Source organism: Marmota marmota, unplaced genomic scaffold, assembly GCF_001458135.2.
Source record: "Marmota marmota marmota unplaced genomic scaffold, marMar, whole genome shotgun sequence".
Taxonomy (NCBI): Eukaryota; Metazoa; Chordata; class Mammalia; order Rodentia; family Sciuridae; genus Marmota; species Marmota marmota.
In genome coordinates, this window is record NW_025999991.1 from 9119950 (window position 1) to 9135424 (window position 15475).

A 15475-nucleotide genomic window follows, 5' to 3' on the forward strand; every position below is an offset into this window, starting at 1 on the left:
AGGGCCCTGTGTTCTCCCCGCTGCCCTGCACAGAGCACCGCAGAAGCTGGAGCCGGGGATGCCACTGGGTGCAGACCAAGAAAAGTCCCCCGACCAGCCAGGACAGAGGGAGCAAGCAAGACTGCAAACTTCAGGCAGCAGCCCCCTCCAGAGCACAGCAGAAAAGCTCACAGTCTCGCCCCCGTCCCTGGGCAAAGGCTGGGTGGGCAGCCCAGACCAGAGCTGCAGTTTGACATGAACGGTGTGGCTCTGGAGGCAGGCAGGAGCCGGGGACTTGGGACACCTCCAGTCCTACACCCCCCAGGGGCTGTGACAAGAAGACTGTGGTGAGCTGAGGATGTAATGTGGGGCCCGGAGCAACCGCAGCAATCTAAACGAGGAGTTAGGTTACAGACAGAGGCCAGCACACGGTCCAGGCCCCCAGGAAGCCGGGAAGAGGGCGAGAAGAGAGAGAAAAGAAACAGGAAATGAACAGAAACCAAACCAAAATGGCAGAGTGAAGCTCCACAGATCTGAAGCCACATCACGTTTGAGTGCTCTGACCAGAGGGCTGTAAGGGCAGGGATGGGGGTGGGGGGGCCTCAGGACTGTGCACTGGGGCGTGTGCCGACTGGAAAGAGTCCCTCTCAATGGAAAAATCGCACGTGACTCCATTTACACAGCGTTCTGGAAATGAACAGGTGAGTTGGTGAGGGACAGCGGGTCCCTGGGGGCTGGGGTTGGGACGGTGGGGCTGGAGGGTTTGACGGTAGGGACCACAGGTCGGGGGTGGGCGGAGAGGAGCAGGCCTGCGTCTGGGTGGAGGGGCGGAACACTGCCACAAGACCCTGAAAGGCTGGAACTGCGCTCACCATACTGCGTCACCCTGGAAAGTACGGGATTCCATCAAGACAAAACCATGGGGAGCAGGGAGGCCTACACAGGACCCTCTGTCCTGGGCCTCCACCTCCTGTGCATCTGTGTTTAAAGTAAAAGCTTTGAAAGGTAAGGTCTCACTAGGAAAAAGCACAAAACAGTAAATTAGGAGAAAGCAAATCCACTAATCAGGGTAAGCTCCCTGGCTAAGTATGAACGATATGGTCTCACCACGGAAATGGATGTGACCCGCCAACCTGAAACCCAGACAGCAGGTCGGCCAAGGGGAAGGCCCGACCCCCAAGGTGCTCTGTGGAGAGCCCATGCCCAGCAGCAGAGTGGCACCAGTGCCCTTCCTCGCACTACTCCGACTTTTGTAAAAAAAAGTTGAACCCCATGATGGTGTTTGGTATTTTTTTTAAAAGACACTGCCTAGGTAGCACCACAGGAAGTAACGAGGGATGCGTGCTACTCGGCGTTTGCAACGCTGCGGCCAAAATGCCCAACAAGAGCAACTTACAGGAGGGACCGTGTTCAGAGCTCATGGTTCAGAGGTCTCAGTCCACAGACGGCCCAGGAGAGGCACTGCGTCATGGGAGGGCGTGGTGCACGGAAGCTGCTCAGCTCACAACGGGACCTCGGAGCACGGAGAGGGAGGGAGGTCGCAGGGAAGATGTGTCCCAGTGGCCCACCCCCCAGCCACGCCCCACCTGCCCACAGTCACCACCCGTCAGTGCAATCCCCCCCAGGATGGAGCGGTCAGGTCCCACCTCTCACAGGCAGTCATTTCAGCTGGGAACACCTCTCCTTGGGGACACCCCACATCCAAACCCTAACAGATGTAAGGAGAAACTCATCAGTGAGGCCAAAGGGGACTGCTTGACCACTTTCTTTAAATTAATGCTGAATTTACAAAATGGAGCACTGATGAGTTTCCACGAACATAACAAAGCCAGAACTAACTTCAGGGGAATTAGTCCAGTGGAGGAATAGAAGCGTGAGGCCAGAGGCCTGGACTTGGTCCTCTTAGCACCCCTGGCTCCAGAACCGCATGTCCCCTGTTAACCTGGGCTCGCAGGTGTGCAGGCGTGGGGAGGGATTTATGACTGCACATGTGACGGTCAAGGACAGCCACCAGATTTCCTTTTGGTTGCCAGGCAGCTCAAGGCTAAGTTCTGAGCTTTGCCTCAAGCTTCTGGAATTCATTTCAGTTCTTTTCCACCATTTTCATATTCTGTCCTTATTTATTGTTCCCCTAGTGCCCAGGAGAGGGCTGAGCCTGGACATCTGCAGGTGGTTGGCTTTGAGATGATAAGGCTTTGGCATGGGCTGAGGGAGGTACTGAGGAAGCTCTGCTCTGAGAAACCCTTGACTGAAAAGAACGACTGGTTCTGCTCGGCAAGAGTGCGGCCTTCGCCTGCTCGGGGCTGGCGCGCAGTACAGGCCACAGCCGGCCAGTCACGCGGCTTTCCATCGTGTGGTCATCTGGGCTGTGGGGGCAGGAGGGAAGGTGAGAAGGTCCTACAGGGATGATCCCGATGGCAACCTGGCCGCTGTCCACACCCCACCTGCCTCCACCAGAGTTGTTGCAGGAACAGTAAGAAGTGCAGGGTATCAACATGGCATTTAAAAACAAAGCAGGAAAGGATGTCCTAAGTTTCCATTTAAGACAGGACCATTTTCAGTTGCATCTCTAAAGTCCTATGGCCTCACCGTACAGGACACACACATGGCCCTCGGTGGCCACGGGAGCATATGAACACTACAAAAACAAACCCACTGGTCACTACAGAATGAAAGGCAAGGAGTTCATGAGTCTGCTTTTCCTCTGCTTTTGACGTTCTGACGTGAAGTTCAACGCCCGCCTTTATTTTAGGACACGTGATCCACTAAAACCAAACAGAACACAATGTGTCACCTCAAAATGTACGTGCCCAAAGTCATGCTTTTATTGCCTGATCATTCTAAAATTAATTAAATGAAGAATGCCACAGTTTCAATAGAGACCATTGATATGTCCCTTTATATATAATTCTTAAAAATTATCATCAACATTTATTGTAAAATAAATGTTATGCTGCAATCTTTAATGATGTTTTGATCCAAACACTTTTTAAACTAGAAATTGCTTCTTCTTTATGTACCATGAGAAAATGACAGTGAGATTTTAAAAAATTCTCCCAGGAATCTGGAGATCAGCCATCACTGAAAGGAGGTACGAGGCTCACGGTGGCTGGGGGTTTTGGGCTCTAACTCTGCCCCTCTTTAAGAACGTGCGCCTCCATTGTTACCCAGCCACCGGCCGTTCTTCCTCCTGCCTGTGGGGTGGACAGACACTGCTCCCGAGGAGGCTCTCTGAGTGAAGACATTCTCTTAGGTCTGAGTTAGCTTCGTTTGCAGCCACCCAGAAGGGCGGCCCCTGGCTGAGCCCTGTGGACCAGGGGCTCAGCCCTGGAAAAGCAAGGATGGAGGAGGGGGCTCCACCAGCCCACCCCACTGCAGCGAGGAAGGCGGCAGGTGGCTGCAGGCATGGGTGTATCAAGGTGAGCAGACTGCATTCCAGAGATCCTGTGGGGCCGTGGCTTGGGCTCATGGAGAATGTGTGTCCTTGGGTGCAGGTAGGTTCAGGGCCATGTCCCAGTAGTTCTGTGCATGGACACCCATGAGCTGTGAGCACTCACCTGGAGGCAGGTGGCCATTCTACTCTTCCTCACATGCATGCCACCCTGGGAAGCCAGATAGCCTGGCATGGTGCTGTTAGCCAGATTCGTGGGACCCCAATAGACCTCCAGGAGCCGAATCCGATGCAAACACACAAGAATCGTTATTGCAAGCTCGAGCCTGGACTCACAGCTGTTCCCAATGCAGAGGTCCCAGGGAGTGAGTCCCATCCTTTGTTCAGTGGGATTTTATAGGTTTTGGGGGGATACTCTCTGTGTCACAACATCACACAGCAAATCATTCCACTTCGAGGGAAAGTCAAACAACAACTCTTAACATTGATTAGCACATTCACTGGTGGGAACAAGTTGGGTAGGGGTGATTGGTTAGTACAAGAGGGGGATTCGTTTGAACTGATTGGTTTAGGCCACGAGGGGTGTACGTGCTGAACTACATGGTTTCCCAACACATTATCAACACCATAAACTACTTAGGGGTCATCTGGCATTCCAGGTATTTCCCCTGTCTCATGCTGATTGGTGGTTGCTAGGGGGTTGCTATAGGTCCTCACCTAGCCTAACTGAGTCAGGGACACCTGGCACCGCAGACCTCTCCTGTTATTTACAGACAAACAACTCAGCAGGGTGGGTATGTGCTTAGGAGTGCTCTGTGGGTTTTTCCAAGGACAAAGGTCACGCCCCCTTCCTTAGGACAGGCCTTGAGGTAGAAGCTGCTGTTATTTATTTATTTTTAAAAATGGAATCACATTAGTTTCTCACTGCCTTCTCCCTAGCCAGGGATTCTCGGGAGTCGTCCCCTCTTGTGCCTGTTTTCCCACCTGTGAAGTGGAATTAGTGGAGAATTTACCTGTAGTCAGAGTACAAGTGTGCTAGTACCTGCGGAGCCCTGAGACGCACCCTTCCCACGATAAGCACCCAGCATCCACTACGTGACGGGAGAAGAGTGCCTGCAGACCTCTCGCCTCCCCAGACGACAGCCTGGGAGTGTGAGGAGTCCGCCCAGGTTCCTGCAGATCAGGAGTCTCCAGCTTGTGGCTCTTCCGTTTCCTCCCTGCCTTCGCCCCTCCTGCCCCACCACCTGAACTGGCCGTGGAATGACTCTGGGCGAGTCTCAGCGGGAAGGAGACCTGATTGGAGGAGGCGGTGGGCGAGTCTCAGCGGGAAGGAGACCTGATTGGAGGAGGCGGTGGGCGAGTCTCAGCGGGAAGGAGACCTGATTGGAGGAGGCCATGGACACGTGCAAACCTCACGCCCCTCCACTGCCACCAGGCACGTGGGGCCGGTCTTTAGAGACCTGTCACTTGGGCTGTTCCCACCCTGCTCCACATTGTCCGGGTCTGTTTCCACGTTGGAAAGCAAGATGTCATCTTGGATTCAGTTTGACTTAAAATCTGGTCCTTCTTTTACTTACAGTGATGAAAATCTCACCCACCCGCTACCTGAAGGACTCCCCGAGGAGCTTGCAACCTGGTGCAGCTTGCAAGACTCCACCCACAGAGGGATGTCTTTGAGCAGAGTGTGCAGGGACATTCCTCATGTTGGCCACCAGGGTCCAATGCCTAAGGTGACGACTGCCTGCTTGCACTGGGAACCGTCTCCTGGCCTGTCTCCTAGTGCTGGCTGAACTCACCTTCCAGGCTCCAGGGAGCAGACCCGAGAGGGCAACCGAGGCACTTCCGCTCCCAACCAGTGACTGCCTGGCAGGTAGACAGGAACTGGAGCCGGCCAAGCCCGGGTCCTCAGTGCCAGGGCTTCGTGGAACCTGCTGGCTGAGCAGGCCACAGTGGCCACAGGTGACGGCCTAGGCCTCCGTTGGTCCCAGCAAGCCTCACAAGCTCATTAATTCTCCTCGCAGCCCTGGGGAGTGGGCTCATTTTCTTCTGGGTGTGCTGGTGGGGATCCAAGGGGCTTGGTAGATTGTAGGGAATGGCTTTGAAATAAGCCTTCAACTCCCATGCCATGGAGTTTTGTGGTTGGAACTGGGAACCCTCTACCTTGTCTCTTGGGCACCTCATCTCTGTGTTGGATGCAACTAAATGTGGGGTTTTCCCATAAATAGTTCAAAGATGCAATTGTCCTGATATGGTAAAGTGACTTTGAACACAACATAAACATTTTCTTCCCTAGTTTTTATGATTAGTGTCTAAATTGCACCAATTCAAAGCAAACCTTCCACTGGTGTGTTTTGAAGGCAAGGACCTCACTGCTTGACACACAGACTATTCGTAGTCACCATTAACGACCCCAACATCTGGTCCCGATGCCAGCAGCTTGCTCCATGGAGCCCCTCACAGCATCTCTGCACGTAGACTTTATTAAGAACACGTTGCCAGGGCAGTGGTGTCATTCTGTGATTGTGGTCGGGAGAGAAGTCGGGAAGAGCGAGGAACGAGTGAAGGGCACCGTCATTTAAGGTGTCCTGAGAGGGAAGACTTGAAGCAAGATTGTCACTGAAACTTGAAATGCTTTTTCAATTTAACGGTAGCACACACTGCTGTCTGAGCTCATAAAAAAGAAATTATCAGAGGTCCAGGCCCAGTTATTTTGGTCATCATCAGGAAAACATGCGAAAACAGTCTTCAAGAAAAAAAGCTGGAGTGCTCTGAGTTGGCGAGGTCTCCTGGAGCCTGCAAGCCCACCCAGGAAAGCACGGTGACCCTTGCGGTCAGCACATTCGGGACCATCCTGAGCCTCCTAGAGCAACCCTGAGCTGCACCAACACCAGGAGGCCCCTTCCCTGCCCAGCAGCCCTGGGGCCTATCTTCCGTCTTGTTAATGGTTTGGGTATCTGTCCCCCTGAGATTCCAGCCCAGCCCATGGCCACTGGGGGAGTGTCAGAGTTGGGGCCTCTACCCTAACCCAGAGAGAATCTGCCCTCTGTCTCCTGGCTTTCCTGCCAGGCTGGGGCACAGGGAAGGCCCTCACTGATTGGACTTCCCAACCTCCAGCTGTTACAGATGCAAAAATGAACCAAGATGGTGGGTTGGATTTGCCTGTCCTGTGCCCTTCAGGTGAAGGGAACCGTGCACCGTGTGGTCCTTCCTGGGTGGTTCTTCCTGGACACAGGTTTCACTGTATAGGTATTGTGGCATGTGGCAGGACCCCGCCCTCATTTGGAGTAGTGCCGAACGCACCTGGCCACCTCTCCATCATCAGCTCCAGGCCCGTGGACCTCGCTGAGTTCTGCCCGCTGTCCGTGGTGATGTGTCCTCCTTCTCTTGGGCCCTCCCTGTGAGTGAAGGACTATGTGTATTCAGTGGGAACACCTCCAGCCGTTCATGAGGATTTGCATGTCACCAACCTGCAGTGCTCAATTCTTTACATAATTCTTGCTTCTTTCTAAAATAGGGTGGAATGGACATTAAATATTGATTGAGTAAGAGCTCAGTTAGATATGTTCTCTATTTGATGCAGCACCAATGGGTCCCTCTCAGCCTCTGATAAATGCACACATCTATGGAGGTGCCACGAAACAGCTTTTATTTTATCTGATGTTGTCAAGAACATTCTAAGAATAAAGTTTTCAGATGACTGAATTTTTTTCTATTTTTTTCATGAAAATGATAAGTGAACGTTTATCTTTTAGAGGCCCATTGTCTCTGGTGGTCTATAGGGCTTACTGCTTGGATCACCAGATGCCATATTGTTTCCACACATCATAACACAGGCACTACTGACAACTTCTCTAGGATGACCCAGAGTACGGAGGTTTGGATTCTTGTTCTGGAGTCTATCCCAGGACTCCCAGGGCCTGGGCCTTTGGGGTCATGCATCCCTGTCCCAGGGACATTCGTCTGTTCGGTCCTCAGTGTGGCGGTAGAAATGGCCAATTGTTCAAGTGGTGCTGTGATTCAGAGTGGGCCCTGTGCCATTAGGTGGAGGGGAAGATGACAGATGGTTTGACCATACAACCCGGTCCCTTAGTCCCTTTGAAATTCCTTTTTCCCAAAGTAGGGAAGTTCCTTTTGCCCCACTTGGGAGACAATGGGGCAAGTCCTCTAAGAGCCTTTGGAGTCATGCCCTAAGGCTCTTTGGGTTTCCAGGGTAACCCAAATGGAGCCTGTGAGAGGCAGACTGGGGTTTGCCCGTCCAGGAAGTGCACTGGCCCCGTGAGCCTGCCCATCTGAAGGTGGCTCTCTGGGAGGCCACCGCCTGCCCGTCCTCCCTGCCGGTCCTCATGCTTCCCAGCGCCTCTGCTCCCTCATCCCCACCAAGACGGCAAGCGTCTCTTCCCACAGTGCTGCGTTCTGTGTGGCTGAACGACAATGGATCTCAGAGGCCAGGAGCAAGTTGTAGGTAGGTGGCTCCGCAAAGGGAAAGCCGTGTGGCAGGAAGGAAGAAGGGGATCGGTTAAGGATGGGTGTCACCTGAACCTCAGAATGTGTCTCGCTGGGAAAGAGTCTTGGCAGATATGTCAAGTTAAGATGAGGCAGTACCAACCCGATGACTGGTGTTCCTAGGAGAAGAGGGGCGTTTGGACACCAGGACACCTCCCCGTCTGGACACCAGGAGGCCTGGGGAGGCGGGGAGATTGGAGCAGTGCACCCTGGGCCACCTCCAGAAGCTGGAGGGGCAGGGAAGGCTTTGCCCAGAGCCTTGGTGGGGGGCTGGCCCTGCCTAGGCCTGGACTTCTGGCATCCAGAACTATGAAAGAATAAGTTCTTGTTGTTCGCAGCCACTGGTTTGTGTAATTTGTCTGGCGGCCTCGGAATCCTAAGTGGGGAAGCAGCCTGGCAGAAGCGGCCCCCCCAGGGTGGAAGGCTACTCTCTTCTCCATGCTCACTGTGCTCAGCTCCTCTTGCAGGGAAAGGCGCAGCTCCGCCAACATCCTCCGCAGGCAAAACGGCCTGTCTGTGACGAAGGCTCCAGAGAGGAGGAAGGCTCACTCCCTGTGGGCCAGAAGTTCCAAGCTGCGCACGGGGTTTCCTCGTGGACCCCCAGGGCAGGCTGATTGCCCAGCAGGGTGGGCGGCTTGTGCTGTCTTCTCCCTGGGGAGCTTGGGTGCTCTTGTCAGGGACCGGGTTCCGTCTCCACCGCCGTCTCCCTGCTCTTCTCAGGCACAGCCCACCATTCCTCCTCCACCTTTCCATGTCTTTAAGAGCAGGTGTAGTGCTGGCCCGGACTCTGTGGTCAGCAAGAGGCAAGAGGCTTTGTACACGAACGTCGAATGTCGTAGCATTTACTTTGCGGCTCAGAGGCCTTTAAACAATTGCTCTTCCCTCCTGGATTCTGTCCCTGAGAAGGAAGTGGCTCTGGAAGTTACTCCAGTAAAGAACTGTCACTGCGTCTTCCTGGGCCATCATCTCAGGCCCAGCCCCAGGCTCATGGCTGTGAAGGGTGACAGCCCTGCACCAGGGCAGGCAGAGGGGGAACCCGCTCCGGGGTGCTGGGGGCAACTCTCTCTGTGCTTCACCACAGTCAAAGCCCCTGGTGTCCCGGTGCCCAGAGGAGGAGACCCGTGGAGAAAAGACCAGTCACTCCCCAAAATGAAACAGGAGGCCAGTTCTACTGAGCATCCTGCTGGAAGGCGAGACCCTGCACAAGAGACCCAGGTCTCTGTCCTCCCGACTCTGAGCTCCCAGCACCCCATCGGGGGCCAGGCACCCCTGAGAAGAGTCAGTGGAGGAGCTGGCAACCCTCTGTCACTGGCAAGGGGCAGGCATTTAAGGAAGTGGCCCTGGCTGGGCACCACGGTCAGGAAATTAGCCTTACTGAGCCCTGGTTCCCTTATCACTGATATTGGCAAAATGGGATTGGTTAGAGAATTAAACCAGATTATCCCTGTGTGATGCCCAACACAGTGTCCGGAAATAGCCCAAGCTCAGTAAGAAGCAGTCAGTCTATATTAATATTATTAAAATCATAATTTAAGAGGGAAAAAATTTAAATTGTGCTGTAGCCATATATCTCACTTTTATGCAGCCATTAAAATGTGTTTGCATTTTGTTTACAAAATTAAATGCATGAGTGAAATTTTATGCTATGTTAAATTTTTTAGTTTCCAAAATTATATATACCGTATGATTTCAATTATACTTTAAAAAACAGTAATAAAATCACAATCTGAGTGATGAGATCGTGTATGATTATTTCCTAGTTCTTCTCCTTTTCCATCTACTTCCCAGGAAGCAGAGGACTGGCTCTGTGGTTTCAAACACAATCCATCAAAGCTCTAAGTAAAGGCCAACGTGCAAGCATCAGGTGTGCCTTCCCTTCCCAGGGCAGCCGTCTGGTGTCTGGCAAGTGGAGCCCGCTCCCTGCTTCCTGATCCTCAGGTGAGCTGTTTCCCTCCGCCACACTTGTCCACCACGCTCTTCCTGTACCGTCTGGAGTCCTGAGGAGCAGAGCCCACTGTCTGTGACCTGAGGTCAACCTCTGAAACCGTGAGCCCTCAATAAACTCTAGTTGGGTCATTTAGTCACAGCAGCAAAAAAGCCGACTAGAGCACACTCCGACGGTCATCTTTGGAATCCAACATGGGTCGTCTCTATGTGAAGTAAAACTGGGAGAGTGACATGTCCGGCTCCACTTGACCTTGCTAATGCTGATGAAGCAAATTAGCAGAGAGGGGATTCCTGCCCCTGCCCGAGAGCACTTGCCTTCCCTCCCATGAGGGACACGGTGACACCCTGCTCTCCCATAAGCAGAGACTAAGGGAGGTGCTGGGAGCATCACTGGAGGAACGTGTCAAAGAGCCACGCAGTTACCGGCCAGCTCCCGGGGGGCTTGCTGGGCACTTAGCTTCCTCACCCGTGGAGACCACCTCCCACAGGGTCTTTGTCCAGAATGTCCCCAGCACAGTGTGACCATGGCGGGCGTGTCTGGCCCTTGCTGGCCCTCCCTGGCTGCGAGTTCACGGGCACCTCAGGCCCTGGCCACTCTCTCTCTTGCCTGTGGTCTTGGAGCTGTTGCTTTGGTGGCTGGTTGAATGTGGCTTCCAGAGCGCAAGTGATGCCCAGAGGATCTATCCCCTGGAGAATGGGATGACTCTCCAACGTGCGTCAGGCAGTTTCTAAACTCGCCCTGCCTCTGGCCGGGCTTCATGCTGCCGCCCTGCAGTCAGGAACACTCTGCTCCAGACCCGTCCAGTCCCTGCTCAGCAGGGGAACGTCGTCCCTGCCGTCCAGCACGGTGGTGGGGCCATCCCTCTGTGTTCTGCTTTCAGGATGACAGGGTTGGTCACAGCACTGCAGATGTCCCCCAAGGGGGACTAGCCCTGGCTTGCCAGCAGAGGCCCTGCACCTGGGGAGGGGGAGGCGGGGAAGCTTGGAGACTGTTTTCCAAGAGCAGGTGCCCTCTCCCAGGACACTGTGGAGCTGCAGGATCTGGGAGTCGGGCCAGCCTTAGCAACCCGTTGTTGTGTTCTTCCTCTTAAACAGGCAGGTAATTCCAGGGCCGCCTCTCAGTCCTGGGTCAGTCTGACCCAGATCTGATGCTGAGCCCTGCTAGCAGGGCAACAACACAGCCCCTGTCCTTCCTCCCGCCAACAGAGGGGAGTTAAAGGGACTGACCTCAACAGATGCTGTTGGGGTAAGTTATTATGTTACCGGCGCAAATTTCACCAGGTACCAGTGGAATCAAAGTTGCCTCCAAGCCTGCGCCCTGGTGTGGCCGCCAGGGTTCCCTTGTTCTCAACCGCAGAGGCTCAGGGAGGCCAGGAAAAGACACTTTCACAAACTTGTTTCCGGTCAAGTCCTTTGGAACCCGGTGTTTCTTTCAGGCCTCAAAGCACACAGTTCAACCCCAGCTCTTCCTCCCGACATCCCAGGGAGCTCTCGGGCAGGGGGGCCACACGCCCAATTGAGGGACCCCGTAAACAGGTAAGAGTCACTTTTCCTGACGTGCAGTTTACAGCTCTTTGCAGACCCCTCAGGGCTACAGGAGGGAGAACGCGAAGGCCAGGTGTTTAGGAGGCCCTGGAAATGCAGGGCAGGGCCCTGGGGACCCTGTGTGAGTCTCAGGAAGGCAGATGACGGCTCCCTAGGGCACCAACTCTCAGGCCTTTCTGTGGAAACTGGAGATGGACATGATTGTGTGTCCGCAGCACTTGGGGCTGGGTGTCCACCCGATGGAGCCAGCCATTTTCAATCAGCTTCATCTAGCAAGGTGCTTGGCCAGTCGTCACTGTGGAGTGTCCCAGGGCGGTCTGCAAGGCCCCATCTCGAGGGTCATGGGGAGCAGTGCTTGGAGACATTGCCAGAGAAGGCAAGGGGGAAGCTCCGAAGGCACTGTCCACATGGTGCAGCGGTGCCCTGGGCAGTGGCATAGGACCACCCAGGGTGCAGCATGCTAGCATCAGAGTGACCCAGGTCCAGGGCCCTGGGGCCCAGACTTGTCAGTGGAAGGGAGGTGCCAGACATGGGCGCTGGAGAGGGTTCCAAGGAAGAGAGGTGAGACTGGCCATTGCCCTGGCTCAGGTGGGCAGAGGAGGCAGGGAAGAGCTCGAGGAGAGCAGCTCAGCCACCCCACCTCCGTGGCCCTGGTCTTCACCCTGTTCCCCAGGTCAAAGTGGTGGTGTGTCCAGCCCTGGAAGAGCCAACGTGTCAGGCAGCGGGAAGGACCACCTACTGAGGTCCTTGTCTTAGGGGCATTGCAAGGTCCACAGTGTCCTGCTGAGCTCCGAGGCTGGCACTAATACTGCTGGGGAAAGTGGAAGGCCCCCACAGAGCGCAGGACACAGACCTCGCCTGCCTGCCCAGCACCTGCCTCCGCCTCCCACCTGGAACCCAGATTACTTCTTCCAGTTTATGCAGCCCTGGATTCCCCAGAGGGCAGATGCAGGCTGGAAATGACAGACGCAGCCCTTCTCCCCTCACCCACACCCCCACGGCCATGTCAGGGTCGGGCAGGAGGGAGTGACCAGGTGGTCACTGGGAAAGCCGAACTTTGTTCAGATCCAGCATGTTCTAGCCCAAGCCTCAGGGAAGCCATAGGCAGGGGTCAGGGGTAAAAGGGGTCAGTTTCTGGGAAAACGAAACTACCAAAAGGCCAGGAGAGTGAGGGGCTTTGGTGGAGGGTGGGTGGGAGAGGCTGCTACCCTCAGACACCAGGGCAGTCCTGTGGTCCCCAGCCTTACCCTCTGCCTTCTCTCCGGTTCCACCTCTAGCCCTGTGAGTGGAGCCCAGGCAGCACTGAGGGGGGAGGAGGAGAGCATGTGACCACGAGACCTTCCTGGAGTGTGTGTGTCTGTGTGTTGCACACTCCAGGACTTCCTGACCCTCACCAGGACTTCCTGACCCTCACCAGGACTTCCTGACCCTCACCAGGACTTCCTGATCCTCACCACGCCAACCCGGTCTCCTCAGGGTTTTGCAGAGATTAGCGCCACCTGAGCAGGTTGACCGTGCCTCCCGCCCCCTTCCCGAGGAGGCCCTGGTCCCCAGAGACCACTCCTCCCTCAGCCACTCTCTGCACCCCCTCCCGCTGGACAGCTCACCGGAGACTTTCGGTGCCCGTCATTTGCATGTGTGCTCATGTCAAAGGCTCCGTTGAGGCAGTGGAGCTGCTGTATTTTATGTTAACAGATGAACTGCATCCCCAGAACCCCTCTCTGAGAACACACCTCGCCACGGCTTTGTGACAAGAGGCGTGCCGTCTGGGAATCCCTGGTTATTTCCTTATCAAGCGTATTGTCACGGGGGGCACCTAGCAGACACCCTCCCTGTGGATCTGAAGTCACACGGCACCTGCGGGGTGGGCAAAGGTGGCGGCCAACGCACTGGTCAGAAGCCGAGTCTGAGGCGAGCGTCTGCGTTTCCGTTAGGGGGCATCTGTGTACCTCCTAAGTAGGCGGAAGTGACCATTCATTCGCAGTGCACAGAAAATTCCACTTCTGAAGTGAAGTATCTTGAAGGAGCGTGTTAAAGTCACTCTCCGCTGTTTTCAAACGCTGCCTGGCCAGGAGTCTGTGGTAGAAGGCGGAACTGCCCGGCCCCCACCCTGACACAGACTCCATGAAAGCTCAAGGGGATGAGTCTGTGGCGGCGCGGTCTCCCAGCACCCAGACAGGCCTGGGTGATGTCCTCGCTGAGCGCCACCTGCCTCGCCCCTGGAAAATGCTGCTGATTGGAAGCTCTGTCAGAAAAATGGAAATAAAGGGAGGCAGGGAGGAGGGGGCTGGGAGTCTGTCCTGAGAGCCCACGCTCCTGCCCAGGGCGCCTGGCGCCCCCTGGAGGTGCCTCCTCCCAGCTCCGCTGGCCTGCGCAGGGCGTGTCCTCTTCTGCATGGACTCCGGGGCAGAGCAAGGGAGTGAAGCCGTTCTGAATGTCAAGAGTGCTCCCCGGGAGCAGCTTGTCGCTGCAGGGCATGGTGGCCGTGGAAAACACAAACGGAAGACTGCTTCTTGTTTCCATCTCGAGGCGTTGTCTCCCCACCTCCAGTGACAGCTGGGCCGGAGCACTGAGCCACAGTAAGACTCCACCAGAAACGTCCCTCGTTTGATGACAATTCTGGAGTGATCCCAATGTTCCCTCTACAAGAGGGATGGGCAGACACCAACGTGTGCTCATCATGAGCTTCCAAGGTGGCCTGTCCCTAACACCGGGCCGCCAGGTCCCTCCCTAGCTGGACTTTGGTCCACTGTCCCAGCTCTTCAGAGAGTCACATTCTCCTTTTTGGCACCTTAAGCCCCAGCAAGACATGGGGCAGTGTGGGGGTACTTGCAAGGTCTGAGGTCTGCCAACCACCCCTGGCTAACCTCCAGGAGTGAGGGCGTCTTTTGTTTCTGTGCTAGAACACGCATCACACGGCGCCTGGACAGTCCCCGGGAGGCGCTTCCTGAAGCAAGGCCCCTGGCACCATCAGGCAAGTCGTAATGCATGGAGAGAGCCAGGTGGCCAGTCCCTCCAAGCCCCAGGGGACTACATTCTACTCCTCAGGCTCTAGCACGTGGTCAGCAAGGACCTTCAGCAGTTTGCCCTCAGACACGACCTGGAGCATCCTTCCAACGTGACCTTGGACTGTGCACCCAGCACACCAGACACAGATGCCTGCCTCGGCAGCTCCGTCCCACCATGTCGCGTCACTGCGCTCACAGTGACTTCCTCATGGTGTTCCTCACTTGCACTGCCGAGGTCAGCACCGGGTGCCACACAGAGCACATCCTCCATAGTTGCCTCACACAGACCCCCAGGGGCAGCCATGGGGCCAGGCTCCACCACCTATCAGGCCTCAGACTCCTGCTCGCTGGCAAGGTGCCCTTCTGGGAACGCCCACCCTCACGGAAGTCCAGACCCAGATGCCTCACAGAAGGGACAGTCAAGGGAGACCTGCCTCTACTGACGCTGAACAGAGCAGCACTTCTCACCTCTCGATGGTTGCTGTCACCCTGCAGGGCGGTCTCCAGGAAGTCTACTGGCTACAAGCAGCCCTCATGACAGTAACCGGAACTGATTTTGAGTATGGCTTTGAAGAGTAGTTTGGGAGGTTTCTTCCTGTGGCAGAATTCATGCCTGTGGTGTGAACGATGGTGCCCATGTCTCCCCTCCATTCGCCACGTGCCCGTCATGGCAGAGCCCAGAGGTCAGTGCCCACAGCGGCCCAGGCAGGCTTGCTGCCACCCAGAGGCAAGCTTGCAGGTCACTATGCACCTGCCTTGGTCGCATGGAAATCGGACGACTTGAGCAAGGGCTGTGCAGGGCACAAGGAGGCAGGAAGCAAGACATCAAACCACCCACTACTGTGCAGCTGCGCATGGCCACCTGGGTAGTCGGGGTGTTTTCCAATGCGCTAAGACTTAAGATGAGTCTGCACTGAAAAAATGGTGAATTCTCCTTCTCCCGAGGTTAGAAGAAATAGTCATTTAATGCTGCCCAAGCGGGTCCGCAGACCATGGATGTTTTCACTCAGGAGCCTGCACAGAAGCCACCACAAACCCAAGAGCAGGCGTGGCGGGCGCTGCGAGGCGGTGGGAGGTGTTGCACCAGCTGTGGGAAGTTCTG